General features: G+C 42.5%; 22 non-coding genes across 22 annotated transcripts; all 22 read right to left on the bottom strand.

Moving 5' to 3' along the window:
• Positions 1 to 738: 738 nt before the first annotated feature.
• Positions 739 to 810, bottom strand: trnaq-cug (transfer RNA glutamine (anticodon CUG)). The gene has a single exon. It is a non-coding gene; the product is annotated as a tRNA-Gln (tRNA).
• Positions 811 to 1,844: 1,034 nt separating this feature from the next.
• trnae-cuc (transfer RNA glutamic acid (anticodon CUC)) lies at positions 1,845 to 1,916 on the bottom strand. The gene has a single exon. It is a non-coding gene; the product is annotated as a tRNA-Glu (tRNA).
• Positions 1,917 to 2,356: 440 nt separating this feature from the next.
• trnaq-uug (transfer RNA glutamine (anticodon UUG)) lies at positions 2,357 to 2,428 on the bottom strand. Its single transcript has one exon. It is a non-coding gene; the product is annotated as a tRNA-Gln (tRNA).
• Positions 2,429 to 3,450: 1,022 nt separating this feature from the next.
• Positions 3,451 to 3,522, bottom strand: trnaq-cug (transfer RNA glutamine (anticodon CUG)). Its single transcript has one exon. It is a non-coding gene; the product is annotated as a tRNA-Gln (tRNA).
• Positions 3,523 to 4,556: 1,034 nt separating this feature from the next.
• Positions 4,557 to 4,628, bottom strand: trnae-cuc (transfer RNA glutamic acid (anticodon CUC)). The gene has a single exon. It is a non-coding gene; the product is annotated as a tRNA-Glu (tRNA).
• Positions 4,629 to 5,068: 440 nt separating this feature from the next.
• Positions 5,069 to 5,140, bottom strand: trnaq-uug (transfer RNA glutamine (anticodon UUG)). Its single transcript has one exon. It is a non-coding gene; the product is annotated as a tRNA-Gln (tRNA).
• A 1,030-nt stretch (positions 5,141 to 6,170) lies between these two features.
• On the bottom strand, positions 6,171 to 6,242 carry trnaq-cug (transfer RNA glutamine (anticodon CUG)). Its single transcript has one exon. It is a non-coding gene; the product is annotated as a tRNA-Gln (tRNA).
• A 1,034-nt stretch (positions 6,243 to 7,276) lies between these two features.
• trnae-cuc (transfer RNA glutamic acid (anticodon CUC)) lies at positions 7,277 to 7,348 on the bottom strand. Its single transcript has one exon. It is a non-coding gene; the product is annotated as a tRNA-Glu (tRNA).
• A 440-nt stretch (positions 7,349 to 7,788) lies between these two features.
• Positions 7,789 to 7,860, bottom strand: trnaq-uug (transfer RNA glutamine (anticodon UUG)). The gene has a single exon. It is a non-coding gene; the product is annotated as a tRNA-Gln (tRNA).
• A 1,032-nt stretch (positions 7,861 to 8,892) lies between these two features.
• trnaq-cug (transfer RNA glutamine (anticodon CUG)) lies at positions 8,893 to 8,964 on the bottom strand. The gene has a single exon. It is a non-coding gene; the product is annotated as a tRNA-Gln (tRNA).
• Positions 8,965 to 9,998: 1,034 nt separating this feature from the next.
• trnae-cuc (transfer RNA glutamic acid (anticodon CUC)) lies at positions 9,999 to 10,070 on the bottom strand. The gene has a single exon. It is a non-coding gene; the product is annotated as a tRNA-Glu (tRNA).
• Positions 10,071 to 10,511: 441 nt separating this feature from the next.
• Positions 10,512 to 10,583, bottom strand: trnaq-uug (transfer RNA glutamine (anticodon UUG)). The gene has a single exon. It is a non-coding gene; the product is annotated as a tRNA-Gln (tRNA).
• Positions 10,584 to 11,612: 1,029 nt separating this feature from the next.
• trnaq-cug (transfer RNA glutamine (anticodon CUG)) lies at positions 11,613 to 11,684 on the bottom strand. The gene has a single exon. It is a non-coding gene; the product is annotated as a tRNA-Gln (tRNA).
• A 993-nt stretch (positions 11,685 to 12,677) lies between these two features.
• Positions 12,678 to 12,749, bottom strand: trnae-cuc (transfer RNA glutamic acid (anticodon CUC)). Its single transcript has one exon. It is a non-coding gene; the product is annotated as a tRNA-Glu (tRNA).
• A 440-nt stretch (positions 12,750 to 13,189) lies between these two features.
• Positions 13,190 to 13,261, bottom strand: trnaq-uug (transfer RNA glutamine (anticodon UUG)). Its single transcript has one exon. It is a non-coding gene; the product is annotated as a tRNA-Gln (tRNA).
• A 1,030-nt stretch (positions 13,262 to 14,291) lies between these two features.
• Positions 14,292 to 14,363, bottom strand: trnaq-cug (transfer RNA glutamine (anticodon CUG)). Its single transcript has one exon. It is a non-coding gene; the product is annotated as a tRNA-Gln (tRNA).
• Positions 14,364 to 15,356: 993 nt separating this feature from the next.
• On the bottom strand, positions 15,357 to 15,428 carry trnae-cuc (transfer RNA glutamic acid (anticodon CUC)). The gene has a single exon. It is a non-coding gene; the product is annotated as a tRNA-Glu (tRNA).
• Positions 15,429 to 15,868: 440 nt separating this feature from the next.
• trnaq-uug (transfer RNA glutamine (anticodon UUG)) lies at positions 15,869 to 15,940 on the bottom strand. The gene has a single exon. It is a non-coding gene; the product is annotated as a tRNA-Gln (tRNA).
• Positions 15,941 to 16,970: 1,030 nt separating this feature from the next.
• Positions 16,971 to 17,042, bottom strand: trnaq-cug (transfer RNA glutamine (anticodon CUG)). Its single transcript has one exon. It is a non-coding gene; the product is annotated as a tRNA-Gln (tRNA).
• Positions 17,043 to 18,035: 993 nt separating this feature from the next.
• On the bottom strand, positions 18,036 to 18,107 carry trnae-cuc (transfer RNA glutamic acid (anticodon CUC)). Its single transcript has one exon. It is a non-coding gene; the product is annotated as a tRNA-Glu (tRNA).
• Positions 18,108 to 18,547: 440 nt separating this feature from the next.
• Positions 18,548 to 18,619, bottom strand: trnaq-uug (transfer RNA glutamine (anticodon UUG)). The gene has a single exon. It is a non-coding gene; the product is annotated as a tRNA-Gln (tRNA).
• Positions 18,620 to 19,984: 1,365 nt separating this feature from the next.
• Positions 19,985 to 20,056, bottom strand: trnae-cuc (transfer RNA glutamic acid (anticodon CUC)). The gene has a single exon. It is a non-coding gene; the product is annotated as a tRNA-Glu (tRNA).
• Between the last annotated feature and the right edge of the window lie 277 nt (positions 20,057 to 20,333).

Genomic DNA, 20,333 nt, shown 5'->3' on the forward strand with positions numbered 1-20,333 from the left:
CCACTCGAGATCAACTGCTGAAAGACGGCGACGTTTATTTCTCTCTGCATAACAGAAAATGAAAGAAATGAAGTAAAAAATGACTCGGTCACTATTCATCACTAGTGGCTGCAGTGAAAAAGTGGCAATGGATCAGGAGCTTTGGTGTAGGATTATTAGTGCACTATATACCGGTTACAATCGTATCCTCGTCGCAGTTTTTTTTTTTTTTTATTTCATTTATTTATTTATTTTTATGATATTATTATTATTAGTTTTTCTCGTTCTCTTTTGACAAAAATGTTTATCCTGCGACTACAGGAAAGTATTTGTCTGTGTTGGAGGTGCTCCCCAACAGTCACAAAATGTGACAAAAACACAGCCTCAACTTTGAGGTGCTGAAAAAAAAAACATATATAACCAAAGACACCGTTTACTAGGGAGGCGCTGTAACCATCTAAGCCACGGCTTCTTGCAACACACAAAGAAATGCGTGCCAGAGACCTGTGCAATGAAACGTATCAGGGACATTATTGGCGCTACTACTGTCATTCTCTACTACAATCTAGGACTAAAATTAAGCGCAGGGCATTTCTGAAATTAAACAGAAACACTTGAAAATACACATTACTTGTTATTAAACCATTTTCGACCTCAGATACCGGAATCTGCATTGTATTTTATATGACCGATTGTACCCTTGTGGTCCAGACATATGACATTTGGTAGTTCACATGATCAAAACTTATGGTTAAATACAGGTCCCACCGAGATTTGAACTCGGATCGCTGGATTCAGAGTCCAGAGTGCTCACCATTACACCATGGAACCACTGCGGAGCAAGCGAGAGAGGAATGGCTGTAACTTCCTCAGCTCCCAGGTGTAAAATCCCCTACTGCTGACAAACCCTGGACCGCAAGGCGTTCTCCCCGTTCTGATTGCACACAGTCCTTCAATATCCATTTTTCCTGTCGAATCCAAAATGCGACGTTTCATTTCTTGGTTCATACTGGCAGCTGGCAGCAGGTCTGGAGAACTGCACTATCAGCACCCAACCGTGCGCCACAAAAACTGCTCACATTGAAATAATAAGACACATGACAATATATGTATTACACATGTATATTTAGAAACGGTTTGAATAACATCGGTATTGCTAATTTAAATTAATAAACATGCCCTTAAAAACTAAATACGTTGGATCTTTATAAGTGAATATACACTTTCAAATACAAATTCGCACAGCTGTCTCCTAGCAAGTGAAGGCACCACTGTATTCTGGACGCTATAGTTTATTCTAGAAACATGACACCTGGGCATGTTAGATATCAGGGGAAATCGCGGAGCCTCCTCTTTCGTTTGGTATGTAGACTGCGTGCCTAGCCCTTTCCGTTTTTGAGTTACAGGCACTTGAACGCACCTACCGATTTCCGTTTTTGAGTTACAGGCACTTGAACGCACCTACCGATTTCCGTTTTTGAGTTACAGGCACTTGAACGCACCTACCGATTTGCTGCGCGTCACAGCACAGGAGCACTGAATGAGTGGCTGCATAGAATAATTCTGTGTCTCTTTTTAGTCGGTACTTATTGTGTTAACTGTGTGATTGTGTAGAGGGGGGTGGTTAAACCCTAGCTGTCCTCTCACTTGTAAGGAGCAATTGTAAAATCCTTTTCTGCAGACTGAAAAGAAGTTAATGCCAAAAGGGGTTGCGAATCAATGTGCACAGACCCTGTAATAATATCAAGGGTGTGCTTTTAATTGAATGCAGTCGGGCCACAGCCAAGAAATAGACATATGTACATCTGATTAATGAAGAGTAATAGAATGGTTTTAATCGGAATACTAATGGGCAATAAAGTAACTTCCCTGACCGGGAATCGAACCCGGGCCGCGGCGGTGAGAGCGCCGAATCCTAACCACTAGACCACCAGGGACGCTGCTGTGGAGGTCTCCACGGCTGGCCAGGAATTCCTTTGCTAACAAAGCTGAAGCATCGAAAACGGAACAGCCCCCAAGCCCTGAGCAGTGACAGACAATGAATCATAATAAACTGCCGCATAATTAAATGAATTGCTGTGGTCCATTTCTAATTGTTCAAGAACTAGAAGTAGTTCTCCCTTTCAGATTATTCCGGACCATGCCGCGCTTAGTTTGCTGGTAGGTACGTTTGCTTAATGCCCTCGAGAGGCTCTGTGATGCAATCGATAGCGCATTGGACATCTACTCAAGCACCGAGGGGTACGTTGGAAGGTTGTAAAACCGAGTCCCACCAGTTAATGCTTTTAAAGCTAGCAGTGGGAGTCTACAACATTGGTCACTTAAAATCAAAAGCTGATTTTCAATTTGTTTTTGTAAGACAATGAAAATAAACGGAAGGTTCCACCGAGATTTGAACTCGGATCACTGGATTCAAAGTCCAGAGTGCTAACCATTACACCATGGAACCAATCACCTATGTCGGTTTTACGTTGCAGGGACTCTCTGGATATTATGATTTTCTTTCAAACATTTTCGAATACTTCACAGTGGCTGAAGCTATCTGATGCAGCAAGAGCTGAAACGACATCTGCACGCGTGGGTTTGAATGGTGTAACCGGTCTGTGTGTGTCTCTCCTTGACTAGTAAGAGCTGAAACCCGCTTCTCTGTTTCCCTGCCTGCGCTCACACTCCGGCTATTCTATATCTGCGTTGTGTTGGTGTTTCTACATGTTTTTTTTTTTTTTAAAGTATACCACTCGAGATCAACTGCTGAAAGACGGCGACGTTTATTTCTCTCTGCATAACAGAAAATGAAAGAAATGAAGTAAAAAATGACTCGGTCACCATTCATCTCTAGTGGCTGCAGTGAAAAAGTGGCAATGGATCAGGAGCTTTGGTGTAGGATTATTAGTGCACTATATACCGGTTACAATCGTATCCTCGTCGCAGTTTGTTTTTTTTTTTATTTCATTTATTTATTTATTTTTATGATATTATTATTATTAGTTTTTCTCGTTCTCTTTTGACAAAAATGTTTATCCTGCGACTACAGGAAAGTATTTGTCTGTGTTGGAGGTGCTCCCCAACAGTCACAAAATGTGACAAAAACACAGCCTCAACTTTGAGGTGCTGAAAAAAATATATATATAACCAAAGACACCGTTTACTAGGGAGGCGCTGTAACCATCTAAGCCACGGCTTCTTGCAACACACAAAGAAATGCGTGCCAGAGACCTGTGCAATGAAACGTATCAGGGACATTATTGGCGCTACTACTGTCATTCTCTACTACAATCTAGGACTAAAATTAAGCGCAGGGCATTTCTGAAATTAAACAGAAACACTTGAAAATACACATTACTTGTTATTAAACCATTTTCGACCTCAGATACCGGAATCTGCATTGTATTTTATATGACCGATTGTACCCTTGTGGTCCAGACATATGACATTTGGTAGTTCACATGATCAAAACTTATGGTTAAATACAGGTCCCACCGAGATTTGAACTCGGATCGCTGGATTCAGAGTCCAGAGTGCTCACCATTACACCATGGAACCACTGCGGAGCAAGCGATAGAGGAATGGCTGTAACTTCCTCAGCTCCCAGGTGTAAAATCCCCTACTGCTGACAAACCCTGGACCGCAAGGCGTTCTCCCCGTTCTGATTGCACACAGTCCTTCAATATCCATTTTTCCTGTCGAATCCAAAATGCGACGTTTCATTTCTTGGTTCATACTGGCAGCTGGCAGCAGGTCTGGAGAACTGCACTATCAGCACCCAACCGTGCGCCACAAAAACTGCTCACATTGAAATAATAAGACACATGACAATATATGTATTACACATGTATATTTAGAAACGGTTTGAATAACATCGGTATTGCTAATTTAAATTAATAAACATGCCCTTAAAAACTAAATACGTTGGATCTTTATAAGTGAATATACACTTTCAAATACAAATTCGCACAGCTGTCTCCTAGCAAGTGAAGGCACCACTGTATTCTGGACGCTATAGTTTATTCTAGAAACATGACACCTGGGCATGTTAGATATCAGGGGAAATCGCGGAGCCTCCTCTTTCGTTTGGTATGTAGACTGCGTGCCTAGCCCTTTCCGTTTTTGAGTTACAGGCACTTGAACGCACCTACCGATTTCCGTTTTTGAGTTACAGGCACTTGAACGCACCTACCGATTTCCGTTTTTGAGTTACAGGCACTTGAACGCACCTACCGATTTGCTGCGCGTCACAGCACAGGAGCACTGAATGAGTGGCTGCATAGAATAATTCTGTGTCTCTTTTTAGTCGGTACTTATTGTGTTAACTGTGTGATTGTGTAGAGGGGGGTGGTTAAACCCTAGCTGTCCTCTCACTTGTAAGGAGCAATTGTAAAATCCTTTTCTGCAGACTGAAAAGAAGTTAATGCCAAAAGGGGTTGCGAATCAATGTGCACAGACCCTGTAATAATATCAAGGGTGTGCTTTTAATTGAATGCAGTCGGGCCACAGCCAAGAAATAGACATATGTACATCTGATTAATGAAGAGTAATAGAATGGTTTTAATCGGAATACTAATGGGCAATAAAGTAACTTCCCTGACCGGGAATCGAACCCGGGCCGCGGCGGTGAGAGCGCCGAATCCTAACCACTAGACCACCAGGGACGCTGCTGTGGAGGTCTGCACGGCTGGCCAGGAATTCCTTTGCTAACAAAGCTGAAGCATCGAAAACGGAACAGCCCCCAAGCCCTGAGCAGTGACAGACAATGAATCATAATAAACTGCCGCATAATTAAATGAATTGCTGTGGTCCATTTCTAATTGTTCAAGAACTAGAAGTAGTTCTCCCTTTCAGATTATTCCGGACCATGCCGCGCTTAGTTTGCTGGTAGGTACGTTTGCTTAATGCCCTCGAGAGGCTCTGTGATGCAATCGATAGCGCATTGGACATCTACTCAAGCACCGAGGGGTACGTTGGAAGGTTGTAAAACCGAGTCCCACCAGTTAATGCTTTTAAAGCTAGCAGTGGGAGTCTACAACATTGGTCACTTAAAATCAAAACCTGATTTTCAATTTGTTTTTGTAAGACAATGAAAATAAACGGAAGGTTCCACCGAGATTTGAACTCGGATCACTGGATTCAAAGTCCAGAGTGCTAACCATTACACCATGGAACCAATCACCTATGTCGGTTTTACGTTGCAGGGACTCTCTGGATATTATGATTTTCTTTCAAACATTTTCGAATACTTCACAATGGCTGAAGCTATCTGATGCAGCAAGAGCTGAAACGACATCTGCACGCGTGGGTTTGAATCGTGTAACCGGTCTGTGTGTGTCTCTCCTTGACTAGTAAGAGCTGAAACCCGCTTCTCTGTTTCCCTGCCTGCGCTCACACTCCGGCTATTCTATATCTGCGTTGTGTTGGTGTTTCTACATGTTTTTTTTTTTTTGTTTTTTTTTAAAGTATACCACTCGAGATCAACTGCTGAAAGACGGCGACGTTTATTTCTCTCTGCATAACAGAAAATGAAAGAAATGAAGTAAAAAATGACTCGGTCACCATTCATCTCTAGTGGCTGCAGTGAAAACGTGGCACTGGATCAGGAGCTTTGGTGTAGGATTATTAGTGCACTATATACCGGTTACAATCGTATCCTCGTCGCAGTTTTTTTTTTTTTTTATTTCATTTATTTATTTATTTTTATGATATTATTATTATTAGTTTTTCTCGTTCTCTTTTGACAAAAATGTTTATCCTGCGACTACAGGAAAGTATTTGTCTGTGTTGGAGGTGCTCCCCAACAGTCACAAAATGTGACAAAAACACAGCCTCAACTTTGAGGTGCTGAAAAAAAAAATATATAACCAAAGACACCGTTTACTAGGGAGGCGCTGTAACCATCTAAGCCACGGCTTCTTGCAACACACAAAGAAATGCGTGCCAGAGACCTGTGCAATGAAACGTATCAGGGACATTATTGGCGCTACTACTGTCATTCTCTACTACAATCTAGGACTAAAATTAAGCGCAGGGCATTTCTGAAATTAAACAGAAACACTTGAAAATACACATTACTTGTTATTAAACCATTTTCGACCTCAGATACCGGAATCTGCATTGTATTTTATATGACCGATTGTACCCTTGTGGTCCAGACATATGACATTTGGTAGTTCACATGATCAAAACTTATGGTTAAATACAGGTCCCACCGAGATTTGAACTCGGATCGCTGGATTCAGAGTCCAGAGTGCTCACCATTACACCATGGAACCACTGCGGAGCAAGCGAGAGAGGAATGGCTGTAACTTCCTCAGCTCCCAGGTGTAAAATCCCCTACTGCTGACAAACCCTGGACCGCAAGGCGTTCTCCCCGTTCTGATTGCACACAGTCCTTCAATATCCATTTTTCCTGTCGAATCCAAAATGCGACGTTTCATTTCTTGGTTCATACTCGCAGCTGGCAGCAGGTCTGGAGAACTGCACTATCAGCACCCAACCGTGCGCCACAAAAACTGCTCACATTGAAATAATAAGACACATGACAATATATGTATTACACATGTATATTTAGAAACGGTTTGAATAACATCGGTATTGCTAATTTAAATTAATAAACATGCCCTTAAAAACTAAATACGTTGGATCTTTATAAGTGAATATACACTTTCAAATACAAATTCGCACAGCTGTCTCCTAGCAAGTGAAGGCAGCACTGTATTCTGGACGCTATAGTTTATTCTAGAAACATGACACCTGGGCATGTTAGATATCAGGGGAAATCGCGGAGCCTCCTCTTTCGTTTGGTATGTAGACTGCGTGCCTAGCCCTTTCCGTTTTTGAGTTACAGGCACTTGAACGCACCTACCGATTTCCGTTTTTGAGTTACAGGCACTTGAACGCACCTACCGATTTCCGTTTTTGAGTTACAGGCACTTGAACGCACCTACCGATTTGCTGCGCGTCACAGCACTGGAGCACTGAATGAGTGGCTGCATAGAATAATTCTGTGTCTCTTTTTAGTCGGTACTTATTGTGTTAACTGTGTGATTGTGTAGAGGGGGGTGGTTAAACCCTAGCTGTCCTCTCACTTGTAAGGAGCAATTGTAAAATCCTTTTCTGCAGACTGAAAAGAAGTTAATGCCAAAAGGGGTTGCGAATCAATGTGCACAGACCCTGTAATAATATCAAGGGTGTGCTTTTAATTGAATGCAGTCGGGCCACAGCCAAGAAATAGACATATGTACATCTGATTAATGAAGAGTAATAGAATGGTTTTAATCGGAATACTAATGGGCAATAAAGTAACTTCCCTGACCGGGAATCGAACCCGGGCCGCGGCGGTGAGAGCGCCGAATCCTAACCACTAGACCACCAGGGACGCTGCTGTGGAGGTCTGCACGGCTGGCCAGGAATTCCTTTGCTAACAAAGCTGAAGCATCGAAAACGGAACAGCCCCCAAGCCCTGAGCAGTGACAGACAATGAATCATAATAAACTGCCGCATAATTAAATGAATTGCTGTGGTCCATTTCTAATTGTTCAAGAACTAGAAGTAGTTCTCCCTTTCAGATTATTCCGGACCATGCCGCGCTTAGTTTGCTGGTAGGTACGTTTGCTTAATGCCCTCGAGAGGCTCTGTGATGCAATCGATAGCGCATTGGACATCTACTCAAGCACCGAGGGGTACGTTGGAAGGTTGTAAAACCGAGTCCCACCAGTTAATGCTTTTAAAGCTAGCAGTGGGAGTCTACAACATTGGTCACTTAAAATCAAAACCTGATTTTCAATTTGTTTTTGTAAGACAATGAAAATAAACGGAAGGTTCCACCGAGATTTGAACTCGGATCACTGGATTCAAAGTCCAGAGTGCTAACCATTACACCATGGAACCAATCACCTATGTCGGTTTTACGTTGCAGGGACTCTCTGGATATTATGATTTTCTTTCAAACATTTTCGAATACTTCACAATGGCTGAAGCTATCTGATGCAGCAAGAGCTGAAACGACATCTGCACGCGTGGGTTTGAATCGTGTAACCGGTCTGTGTGTGTCTCTCCTTGACTAGTAAGAGCTGAAACCCGCTTCTCTGTTTCCCTGCCTGCGCTCACACTCCGGCTATTCTATATCTGCGTTGTGTTGGTGTTTCTACATGTTTTTTTTTTTTTTTTTTTTTTTAAAGTATACCACTCGAGATCAACTGCTGAAAGACGGCGACGTTTATTTCTCTCTGCATAACAGAAAATGAAAGAAATGAAGTAAAAAATGACTCGGTCACCATTCATCTCTAGTGGCTGCAGTGAAAAAGTGGCAATGGATCAGGAGCTTTGGTGTAGGATTATTAGTGCACTATATACCGGTTACAATCGTATCCTCGTCGCAGTTTTTTTTTTTTTTTATTTCATTTATTTATTTATTTTTATGATATTATTATTATTAGTTTTTCTCGTTCTCTTTTGACAAAAATGTTTATCCTGCGACTACAGGAAAGTATTTGTCTGTGTTGGAGGTGCTCCCCAACAGTCACAAAATGTGACAAAAACACAGCCTCAACTTTGAGGTGCTGAAAAAAAAAACATATATAACCAAAGACACCGTTTACTAGGGAGGCGCTGTAACCATCTAAGCCACGGCTTCTTGCAACACACAAAGAAATGCGTGCCAGAGACCTGTGCAATGAAACGTATCAGGGACATTATTGGCGCTACTACTGTCATTCTCTACTACAATCTAGGACTAAAATTAAGCGCAGGGCATTTCTGAAATTAAACAGAAACACTTGAAAATACACATTACTTGTTATTAAACCATTTTCGACCTCAGATACCGGAATCTGCATTGTATTTTATATGACCGATTGTACCCTTGTGGTCCAGACATATGACATTTGGTAGTTCACATGATCAAAACTTATGGTTAAATACAGGTCCCACAGAGATTTGAACTCGGATCGCTGGATTCAGAGTCCAGAGTGCTCACCATTACACCATGGAACCACTGCGGAGCAAGCGAGAGAGGAATGGCTGTAACTTCCTCAGCTCCCAGGTGTAAAATCCCCTACTGCTGACAAACCCTGGACCGCAAGGCGTTCTCCCCGTTCTGATTGCACACAGTCCTTCAATATCCATTTTTCCTGTCGAATCCAAAATGCGACGTTTCATTTCTTGGTTCATACTGGCAGCTGGCAGCAGGTCTGGAGAACTGCACTATCAGCACCCAACCGTGCGCCACAAAAACTGCTCACATTGAAATAATAAGACACATGACAATATATGTATTACACATGTATATTTAGAAACGGTTTGAATAACATCGGTATTGCTAATTTAAATTAATAAACATGCCCTTAAAAACTAAATACGTTGGATCTTTATAAGTGAATATACACTTTCAAATACAAATTCGCACAGCTGTCTCCTAGCAAGTGAAGGCACCACTGTATTCTGGACGCTATAGTTTATTCTAGAAACATGACACCTGGGCATGTTAGATATCAGGGGAAATCGCGGAGCCTCCTCTTTCGTTTGGTATGTAGACTGCGTGCCTAGCCCTTTCCGTTTTTGAGTTACAGGCACTTGAACGCACCTACCGATTTCCGTTTTTGAGTTACAGGCACTTGAACGCACCTACCGATTTCCGTTTTTGAGTTACAGGCACTTGAACGCACCTACCGATTTGCTGCGCGTCACAGCACAGGAGCACTGAATGAGTGGCTGCATAGAATAATTCTGTGTCTCTTTTTAGTCGGTACTTATTGTGTTAACTGTGTGATTGTGTAGAGGGGGGTGGTTAAACCCTAGCTGTCCTCTCACTTGTAAGGAGCAATTGTAAAATCCTTTTCTGCAGACTGAAAAGAAGTTAATGCCAAAAGGGGTTGCGAATCAATGTGCACAGACCCTGTAATAATATCAAGGGTGTGCTTTTAATTGAATGCAGTCGGGCCACAGCCAAGAAATAGACATATGTACATCTGATTAATGAAGAGTAATAGAATGGTTTTAATCGGAATACTAATGGGCAATAAAGTAACTTCCCTGACCGGGAATCGAACCCGGGCCGCGGCGGTGAGAGCGCCGAATCCTAACCACTAGACCACCAGGGACGCTGCTGTGGAGGTCTGCACGGCTGGCCAGGAATTCCTTTGCTAACAAAGCTGAAGCATCGAAAACGGAACAGCCCCCAAGCCCTGAGCAGTGACAGACAATGAATCATAATAAACTGCCGCATAATTAAATGAATTGCTGTGGTCCATTTCTAATTGTTCAAGAACTAGAAGTAGTTCTCCCTTTCAGATTATTCCGGACCATGCCGCGCTTAGTTTGCTGGTAGGTACGTTTGCTTAATGCCCTCGAGAGGCTCTGTGATGCAATCGATAGCGCATTGGACATCTACTCAAGCACCGAGGGGTACGTTGGAAGGTTGTAAAACCGAGTCCCACCAGTTAATGCTTTTAAAGCTAGCAAGTGGGAGTCTACAACATTGGTCACTTAAAATCAAAACCTGATTTTCAATTTGTTTTTGTAAGACAATGAAAATAAACGGAAGGTTCCACCGAGATTTGAACTCGGATCACTGGATTCAAAGTCCAGAGTGCTAACCATTACACCATGGAACCAATCACCTATGTCGGTTTTACGTTGCAGGGACTCTCTGGATATTATGATTTTCTTTCAAACATTTTCGAATACTTCACAATGGCTGAAGCTATCTGATGCAGCAAGAGCTGAAACGACATCTGCACGCGTGGGTTTGAATCGTGTAACCGGTCTGTGTGTGTCTCTCCTTGACTAGTAAGAGCTGAAACCCGCTTCTCTGTTTCCCTGCCTGCGCTCACACTCCGGCTATTCTATATCTGCGTTGTGTTGGTGTTTCTACATGTTTTTTTTTTTTTGTTTTTTTTTAAAGTATACCACTCGAGATCAACTGCTGAAAGACGGCGACGTTTATTTCTCTCTGCATAACAGAAAATGAAAGAAATGAAGTAAAAAATGACTCGGTCACCATTCATCTCTAGTGGCTGCAGTGAAAACGTGGCACTGGATCAGGAGCTTTGGTGTAGGATTATTAGTGCACTATATACCGGTTACAATCGTATCCTCGTCGCAGTTTTTTTTTTTTTTATTTCATTTATTTATTTATTTTTATGATATTATTATTATTAGTTTTTCTCGTTCTCTTTTGACAAAAATGTTTATCCTGCGACTACAGGAAAGTATTTGTCTGTGTTGGAGGTGCTCCCCAACAGTCACAAAATGTGACAAAAACACAGCCTCAACTTTGAGGTGCTGAAAAAAAAAATATATAACCAAAGACACCGTTTACTAGGGAGGCGCTGTAACCATCTAAGCCACGGCTTCTTGCAACACACAAAGAAATGCGTGCCAGAGACCTGTGCAATGAAACGTATCAGGGACATTATTGGCGCTACTACTGTCATTCTCTACTACAATCTAGGACTAAAATTAAGCGCAGGGCATTTCTGAAATTAAACAGAAACACTTGAAAATACACATTACTTGTTATTAAACCATTTTCGACCTCAGATACCGGAATCTGCATTGTATTTTATATGACCGATTGTACCCTTGTGGTCCAGACATATGACATTTGGTAGTTCACATGATCAAAACTTATGGTTAAATACAGGTCCCACCGAGATTTGAACTCGGATCGCTGGATTCAGAGTCCAGAGTGCTCACCATTACACCATGGAACCACTGCGGAGCAAGCGAGAGAGGAATGGCTGTAACATCCTCAGCTCCCAGGTGTAAAATCCCCTACTGCTGACAAACCCTGGACCGCAAGGCGTTCTCCCCGTTCTGATTGCACACAGTCCTTCAATATCCATTTTTCCTGTCGAATCCAAAATGCGACGTTTCATTTCTTGGTTCATACTCGCAGCTGGCAGCAGGTCTGGAGAACTGCACTATCAGCACCCAACCGTGCGCCACAAAAACTGCTCACATTGAAATAATAAGACACATGACAATATATGTATTACACATGTATATTTAGAAACGGTTTGAATAACATCGGTATTGCTAATTTAAATTAATAAACATGCCCTTAAAAACTAAATACGTTGGATCTTTATAAGTGAATATACACTTTCAAATACAAATTCGCACAGCTGTCTCCTAGCAAGTGAAGGCAGCACTGTATTCTGGACGCTATAGTTTATTCTAGAAACATGACACCTGGGCATGTTAGATATCAGGGGAAATCGCGGAGCCTCCTCTTTCGTTTGGTATGTAGACTGCGTGCCTAGCCCTTTCCGTTTTTGAGTTACAGGCACTTGAACGCACCTACCGATTTCCGTTTTTGAGTTACAGGCACTTGAACGCACCTACCGATTTGCTGCGCGTCACAGCACTGGAGCACTGAATGAGTGGCTGCATAGAATAATTCTGTGTCTCTTTTTAGTCGGTACTTATTGTGTTAACTGTGTGATTGTGTAGAGGGGGGTGGTTAAACCCTAGCTGTCCTCTCACTTGTAAGGAGCAATTGTAAAATCCTTTTCTGCAGACTGAAAAGAAGTTAATGCCAAAAGGGGTTGCGAATCAATGTGCACAGACCCTGTAATAATATCAAGGGTGTGCTTTTAATTGAATGCAGTCGGGCCACAGCCAAGAAATAGACATATGTACATCTGATTAATGAAGAGTAATAGAATGGTTTTAATCGGAATACTAATGGGCAATAAAGTAACTTCCCTGACCGGGAATCGAACCCGGGCCGCGGCGGTGAGAGCGCCGAATCCTAACCACTAGACCACCAGGGACGCTGCTGTGGAGGTCTGCACGGCTGGCCAGGAATTCCTTTGCTAACAAAGCTGAAGCATCGAAAACGGAACAGCCCCCAAGCCCTGAGCAGTGACAGACAATGAATCATAATAAACTGCCGCATAATTAAATGAATTGCTGTGGTCCATTTCTAATTGTTCAAGAACTAGAAGTAGTTCTCCCTTTCAGATTATTCCGGACCATGCCGCGCTTAGTTTGCTGGTAGGTACGTTTGCTTAATGCCCTCGAGAGGCTCTGTGATGCAATCGATAGCGCATTGGACATCTACTCAAGCACCGAGGGGTACGTTGGAAGGTTGTAAAACCGAGTCCCACCAGTTAATGCTTTTAAAGCTAGCAGTGGGAGTCTACAACATTGGTCACTTAAAATCAAAACCTGATTTTCAATTTGTTTTTGTAAGACAATGAAAATAAACGGAAGGTTCCACCGAGATTTGAACTCGGATCACTGGATTCAAAGTCCAGAGTGCTAACCATTACACCATGGAACCAATCACCTATGTCGGTTTTACGTTGCAGGGACTCTCTGGATATTATGATTTTCTTTCAAACATTTTCGAATACTTCACAATGGCTGAAGCTATCTGATGCAGCAAGAGCTGAAACGACATCTGCACGCGTGGGTTTGAATCGTGTAACCGGTCTGTGTGTGTCTCTCCTTGACTAGTAAGAGCTGAAACCCGCTTCTCTGTTTCCCTGCCTGCGCTCACACTCCGGCTATTCTATATCTGCGTTGTGTTGGTGTTTCTACATGTTTTTTGTTTTTTTTTTTTTTTTAAAGTATACCACTCGAGATCAACTGCTGAAAGACGGCGACGTTTATTTCTCTCTGCATAACAGAAAATGAAAGAAATGAAGTAAAAAATGACTCGGTCACCATTCATCTCTAGTGGCTGCAGTGAAAACGTGGCACTGGATCAGGAGCTTTGGTGTAGGATTATTAGTGCACTATATACCGGTTACAATCGTATCCTCGTCGCAGTTTTTTTTTTTTTATTTCATTTATTTATTTATTTTTATGATATTATTATTATTAGTTTTTCTCGTTCTCTTTTGACAAAAATGTTTATCCTGCGACTACAGGAAAGTATTTGTCTGTGTTGGAGGTGCTCCCCAACAGTCACAAAATGTGACAAAAACACAGCCTCAACTTTGAGGTGCTGAAAAAAAAAACATATATAACCAAAGACACCGTTTACTAGGGAGGCGCTGTAACCATCTAAGCCACGGCTTCTTGCAACACACAAAGAAATGCGTGCCAGAGACCTGTGCAATGAAACGTATCAGGGACATTATTGGCGCTACTACTGTCATTCTCTACTACAATCTAGGACTAAAATTAAGCGCAGGGCATTTCTGAAATTAAACAGAAACACTTGAAAATACACATTACTTGTTATTAAACCATTTTCGACCTCAGATACCGGAATCTGCATTGTATTTTATATGACCGATTGTACCCTTGTGGTCCAGACATATGACATTTGGTAGTTCACATGATCAAAACTTATGGTTAAATACAGGTCCCACCGAGATTTGAACTCGGATCGCTGGATTCAGAGTCCAGAGTGCTCACCATTACACCATGGAACCACTGCGGAGCAAGCGAGAGAGGAATGGCTGTAACTTCCTCAGCTCCCAGGTGTAAAATCCCCTACTGCTGACAAACCCTGGACCGCAAGGCGTTCTCCCCGTTCTGATTGCACACAGTCCTTCAATATCCATTTTTCCTGTCGAATCCAAAATGCGACGTTTCATTTCTTGGTTCATACTGGCAGCTGGCAGCAGGTCTGGAGAACTGCACTATCAGCACCCAACCGTGCGCCACAAAAACTGCTCACATTGAAATAATAAGACACATGACAATATATGTATTACACATGTATATTTAGAAACGGTTTGAATAACATCGGTATTGCTAATTTAAATTAATAAACATGCCCTTAAAAACTAAATACGTTGGATCTTTATAAGTGAATATACACTTTCAAATACAAATTCGCACAGCTGTCTCCTAGCAAGTGAAGGCACCACTGTATTCTGGACGCTATAGTTTATTCTAGAAACATGACACCTGGGCATGTTAGATATCAGGGGAAATCGCGGAGCCTCCTCTTTCGTTTGGTATGTAGACTGCGTGCCTAGCCCTTTCCGTTTTTGAGTTACAGGCACTTGAACGCACCTACCGATTTCCGTTTTTGAGTTACAGGCACTTGAACGCACCTACCGATTTGCTGCGCGTCACAGCACTGGAGCACTGAATGAGTGGCTGCATAGAATAATTCTGTGTCTCTTTTTAGTCGGTACTTATTGTGTTAACTGTGTGATTGTGTAGAGGGGGGTGGTTAAACCCTAGCTGTCCTCTCACTTGTAAGGAGCAATTGTAAAATCCTTTTCTGCAGACTGAAAAGAAGTTAATGCCAAAAGGGGTTGCGAATCAATGTGCACAGACCCTGTAATAATATCAAGGGTGTGCTTTTAATTGAATGCAGTCGGGCCACAGCCAAGAAATAGACATATGTACATCTGATTAATGAAGAGTAATAGAATGGTTTTAATCGGAATACTAATGGGCAATAAAGTAACTTCCCTGACCGGGAATCGAACCCGGGCCGCGGCGGTGAGAGCGCCGAATCCTAACCACTAGACCACCAGGGACGCTGCTGTGGAGGTCTGCACGGCTGGCCAGGAATTCCTTTGCTAACAAAGCTGAAGCATCGAAAACGGAACAGCCCCCAAGCCCTGAGCAGTGACAGACAATGAATCATAATAAACTGCCGCATAATTAAATGAATTGCTGTGGTCCATTTCTAATTGTTCAAGAACTAGAAGTAGTTCTCCCTTTCAGATTATTCCGGACCATGCCGCGCTTAGTTTGCTGGTAGGTACGTTTGCTTAATGCCCTCGAGAGGCTCTGTGATGCAATCGATAGCGCATTGGACATCTACTCAAGCACCGAGGGGTACGTTGGAAGGTTGTAAAACCGAGTCCCACCAGTTAATGCTTTTAAAGCTAGCAGTGGGAGTCTACAACATTGGTCACTTAAAATCAAAACCTGATTTTCAATTTGTTTTTGTAAGACAATGAAAATAAACGGAAGGTTCCACCGAGATTTGAACTCGGATCACTGGATTCAAAGTCCAGAGTGCTAACCATTACACCATGGAACCAATCACCTATGTCGGTTTTACGTTGCAGGGACTCTCTGGATATTATGATTTTCTTTCAAACATTTTCGAATACTTCACAATGGCTGAAGCTATCTGATGCAGCAAGAGCTGAAACGACATCTGCACGCGTGGGTTTGAATCGTGTAACCGGTCTGTGTGTGTCTCTCCTTGACTAGTAAGAGCTGAAACCCGCTTCTCTGTTTCCCTGCCTGCGCTCACACTCCGGCTATTCTATATCTGCGTTGTGTTGGTGTTTCTACATGTTTTTTGTTTTTTTTTTTTTTTTAAAGTATACCACTCGAGATCAACTGCTGAAAGACGGCGACGTTTATTTCTCTCTGCATAACAGAAAATGAAAGAAATGAAGTAAAAAATGACTCGGTCACCATTCATCTCTAGTGGCTGCAGTGAAAACGTGGCACTGGATCAGGAGCTTTGGTGTAGGATTATTAGTGCACTATATACCGGTTACAATCGTATCCTCGTCGCAGTTTTTTTTTTTTTATTTCATTTATTTATTTATTTTTATGATATTATTATTATTAGTTTTTCTCGTTCTCTTTTGACAAAAATGTTTATCCTGCGACTACAGGAAAGTATTTGTCTGTGTTGGAGGTGCTCCCCAACAGTCACAAAATGTGACAAAAACACAGCCTCAACTTTGAGGTGCTGAAAAAAAAAACATATATAACCAAAGACACCGTTTACTAGGGAGGCGCTGTAACCATCTAAGCCACGGCTTCTTGCAACACACAAAGAAATGCGTGCCAGAGACCTGTGCAATGAAACGTATCAGGGACATTATTGGCGCTACTACTGTCATTCTCTACTACAATCTAGGACTAAAATTAAGCGCAGGGCATTTCTGAAATTAAACAGAAACACTTGAAAATACACATTACTTGTTATTAAACCATTTTCGACCTCAGATACCGGAATCTGCATTGTATTTTATATGACCGATTGTACCCTTGTGGTCCAGACATATGACATTTGGTAGTTCACATGATCAAAACTTATGGTTAAATACAGGTCCCACCGAGATTTGAACTCGGATCGCTGGATTCAGAGTCCAGAGTGCTCACCATTACACCATGGAACCACTGCGGAGCAAGCGAGAGAGGAATGGCTGTAACTTCCTCAGCTCCCAGGTGTAAAATCCCCTACTGCTGACAAACCCTGGACCGCAAGGCGTTCTCCCCGTTCTGATTGCACACAGTCCTTCAATATCCATTTTTCCTGTCGAATCCAAAATGCGACGTTTCATTTCTTGGTTCATACTGGCAGCTGGCAGCAGGTCTGGAGAACTGCACTATCAGCACCCAACCGTGCGCCACAAAAACTGCTCACATTGAAATAATAAGACACATGACAATATATGTATTACACATGTATATTTAGAAACGGTTTGAATAACATCGGTATTGCTAATTTAAATTAATAAACATGCCCTTAAAAACTAAATACGTTGGATCTTTATAAGTGAATATACACTTTCAAATACAAATTCGCACAGCTGTCTCCTAGCAAGTGAAGGCACCACTGTATTCTGGACGCTATAGTTTATTCTAGAAACATGACACCTGGGCATGTTAGATATCAGGGGAAATCGCGGAGCCTCCTCTTTCGTTTGGTATGTAGACTGCGTGCCTAGCCCTTTCCGTTTTTGAGTTACAGGCACTTGAACGCACCTACCGATTTCCGTTTTTGAGTTACAGGCACTTGAACGCACCTACCGATTTGCTGCGCGTCACAGCACTGGAGCACTGAATGAGTGGCTGCATAGAATAATTCTGTGTCTCTTTTTAGTCGGTACTTATTGTGTTAACTGTGTGATTGTGTAGAGGGGGGTGGTTAAACCCTAGCTGTCCTCTCACTTGTAAGGAGCAATTGTAAAATCCTTTTCTGCAGACTGAAAAGAAGTTAATGCCAAAAGGGGTTGCGAATCAATGTGCACAGACCCTGTAATAATATCAAGGGTGTGCTTTTAATTGAATGCAGTCGGGCCACAGCCAAGAAATAGACATATGTACATCTGATTAATGAAGAGTAATAGAATGGTTTTAATCGGAATACTAATGGGCAATAAAGTAACTTCCCTGACCGGGAATCGAACCCGGGCCGCGGCGGTGAGAGCGCCGAATCCTAACCACTAGACCACCAGGGACGCTGCTGTGGAGGTCTGCACGGCTGGCCAGGAATTCCTTTGCTAACAAAGCTGAAGCATCGAAAACGGAACAGCCCCCAAGCCCTGAGCAGTGACAGACAATGAATCATAATAAACTGCCGCATAATTAAATGAATTGCTGTGGTCCATTTCTAATTGTTCAAGAACTAGAAGTAGTTCTCCCTTTCAGATTATTCCGGACCATGCCGCGCTTAGTTTGCTGGTAGGTACGTTTGCTTAATGCCCTCGAGAGGCTCTGTGATGCAATCGATAGCGCATTGGACATCTACTCAAGCACCGAGGGGTACGTTGGAAGGTTGTAAAACCGAGTCCCACCAGTTAATGCTTTTAAAGCTAGCAGTGGGAGTCTACAACATTGGTCACTTAAAATCAAAACCTGATTTTCAATTTGTTTTTGTAAGACAATGAAAATAAACGGAAGGTTCCACCGAGATTTGAACTCGGATCACTGGATTCAAAGTCCAGAGTGCTAACCATTACACCACGGAACCAATCACCTATGTCGGTTTTACGTTGCAGGGACTCTCTGGATATTATGATTTTCTTTCAAACATTTTCGAATACTTCACAATGGCTGAAGCTATCTGATGCAGCAAGAGCTGAAACGACATCTGCACGCGTGGGTTTGAATCGTGTAACCGGTCTGTGTGTGTCTCTCCTTGACTAGTAAGAGCTGAAACCCGCTTCTCTGTTTCCCTGCCTGCGCTCACACTCCGGCTATTCTATATCTGCGTTGTGTTGGTGTTACTGGATAGTTTTTTTAAAAAAAAAGTATACCACTGGAGATCAGCTGCTGGAAGACGGCAACGTTTATTTCTCTCTGCATAACAGAAAATGAAAGAAATGAAGTAAAAGATGGCTCGGTCACCATTTATCTCTAGTGGCTGCAGTGAAAACGTGGCACTGGACCAAGAGCTTTGGTGTAGGATTAATAGTGCCCTGGACCGCAAGGCGTTCTCCCCGTTCTGATTGCACACAGTCCTTCAACATCCATTTTTCCTGTTGGAATCCAAAATGCGACGTTTCATTTCTTGGTTCATACTGGCAGCTGGCAGCAGGTCTGGAGAACTGCACTATCAGCACCCAACCGTGCGCCACAAACACTGCTCACATTGAAATAATAAGACTCATGGCAATATATGTATTACACATGTATATTTAGAAACGCTTTTAATAACATCGGTATTGCTAATTTAAATTAATAAACATGCCCTTAAAAACTAAATACGTTGCATCTTTATAAGTGAAAATACACTTCCAAATACAAATTCGCACAGCTGTCTCCTAGCAAGTGAAGGCACCACTGTATTCTGGACGCTTTAGTTTATTCTAGGAACAAGACACCAGGGCATGTTAGATATCAGGGGAAATCGCGGAGCCCCTTCTTTCGTTTGGTATGTAGACTGCGTGCCTAGCCCTTTCCGTTTTTGAGTCACAGGCACTTGAACGCACCTACCGATTTCCGTTTTTGAGTTACAGGCACTTGAACGCACCTACCGATTTGCTGTGCGTCACAGCACTGGAGCTCGGAATGAGTGGCTGCATAGAATAATTCTGTGTCTCTTTTTAGTCGGTACTTATTGTGTTAACTGTGTGATTGTGTAGAGGGGGGTGGTTAAACCATAGCTGTCCTCTCACTTGTAAGGAGCAATTGTAAAATCCTTTTCTGCAGACTGAAAAGAAGTTAATGCCAAAAGGGGTTGTGAATCAATGTGCACAGACCCTGTAATAATATCAAGGGTGTGCTTTTAATTGAATGCAGTCGGGCCACAGCCAAGAAATAGACATATGTACATCTGATTAATGAAGAGTAATAGAATGGTTTTACTCGGAATACTAATGGGCAATAATGTAACTTCCCTGACCGGGAATCGAACCCGTGCCGCGGCGGTGAGAGCGCCGAATCCTAACCACTAGACCACCAGGGACGCTGCTGGGGGAGTCTGCACGGCTGGCCAGGAATTCCTTTGCTATCAACGCTGAAGCATCGAAAACGGAACAGCCCCCAAGCCCTGAGCAATGACAGACAATGAATCATAATAAACTGCCGCATAATTAAATTAATTGCTGTGGTCCATTTCTAATTGTCCAAGAACTAGAAGTAGTTCACCCTTTCAGATTATTCCGGACCATGCCGCGCTTGGTTTGCTGGTTGGTACGTTTGCTTACTCCCCTCGAGAGGCTCTGTGACGCAATCGATAGCAC

This window comes from Acipenser ruthenus, chromosome 11, assembly GCF_902713425.1.
Source record: "Acipenser ruthenus chromosome 11, fAciRut3.2 maternal haplotype, whole genome shotgun sequence".
In the NCBI taxonomy this organism is placed as follows: Eukaryota; Metazoa; Chordata; class Actinopteri; order Acipenseriformes; family Acipenseridae; genus Acipenser; species Acipenser ruthenus.